Consider the following 1,314-nt stretch of genomic DNA (forward strand, 5'->3'; position numbering starts at 1 on the left):
GTCGTCTTCTGCTCTGTGCTCTTCCAGGTGAGCTGCACCCCCAGCTGCCCTCCTTTGGCCACCCCACCTGGCTTTGCTCTCCATTCCCCTCTGACCACAAACTCTGCAGCCTTTCCACCTCTTCTGTCATGCTCCCCATAATCCCAAACCATACCTCCCTGCCGCTTGGGAACGGAACAGCATTGCTTCCCATACCCTCAACTCCCTCCACTCACCCAACACCCTTTCTTTCAGGTACCCTCCATCCCACAGCCATGTCCTGCTACGACCTCTGCCGCCCCTGCGGACCCACCCCGCTGGCTAACAGCTGCAACGAGCCCTGTGTCAGGCAGTGCCAGGACTCCCAGGTCGTCATCCAGCCCTCCACCGTGGTGGTCACCCTGCCGGGACCCATCCTCAGCTCCTCCCCCCAGAACACCGCCGTCGGATCCTCCTCATCAGCTGCCGTGGGCAGCGCCCTCCAGCGCCCAGGGGAGTGGGCCCATCTCCTCCGGCGGCTTCGGCTTCGGAGGCCTGGGCTGCTTCAACGGCGGCACGAGCCCCGCTACCCCCTGCCTAAGGGCCTGCGCCCACACCCTCCACACCAACCACCTGCACCCTGCAAGGCGCCTCACGCACTGACCTCACGTCTCTGTGTCACCTATGGCCCCAAGGGCTCACCAGCCATGACTCCCCTTTTCATGGCATGAAACAGAGAAGGATGGAACAACTTCAGACCATGCTGCTTGGAAACATGAGCGCAGTAACTTCCTTCTGTCTTTGCACTTCAAATTGTGCTCTTTCCACTTGGCCATCACCAAGTGGATCCTTTCCTTTCATGTGTTTCTCTCAATAAAGATCTCATGCATGTCAGCCTCAGATTCCTCCTCTTCATTCCTATGATTAATGCTCTTTCCACTTCAACCAATACGAAGACATGGCTCTAGAAAGGAACGTGTTGGGTCCAAACGGGCCCCACAACCTCCTCTCGGTACCGTGTCTCTTACAAGAGCATCGCTGGCTAGCAGATGGCATTCTTCTCATCACATATTATCTACACTTGTACAAACAAAGTCAGATAGTACCACTGCACTGCCCAAGCCCACTCAGGAATAGCAGGCTGTCCACAGTCAGGTCCAGTCTCATCACCCAGGCTTTTTATGAAGATACTCAACAGCACTGGCCTCACTCCCCAGGATAGGCCTATGCAGTTATGAACTCACCCCATCAGGACTCTGTGTCGCTCGCCTCAGACCACCAGACCCCTGCCTTCAGCCCACTTTTATAGACCACCTCAGCATCCATTAACCTGTAAAGATCACACAGAGTTTGCCT

The sequence above is a fragment of the Meleagris gallopavo genome, chromosome 3, assembly GCF_000146605.3.
Source record: "Meleagris gallopavo isolate NT-WF06-2002-E0010 breed Aviagen turkey brand Nicholas breeding stock chromosome 3, Turkey_5.1, whole genome shotgun sequence".
NCBI classification, from domain to species: Eukaryota; Metazoa; Chordata; class Aves; order Galliformes; family Phasianidae; genus Meleagris; species Meleagris gallopavo.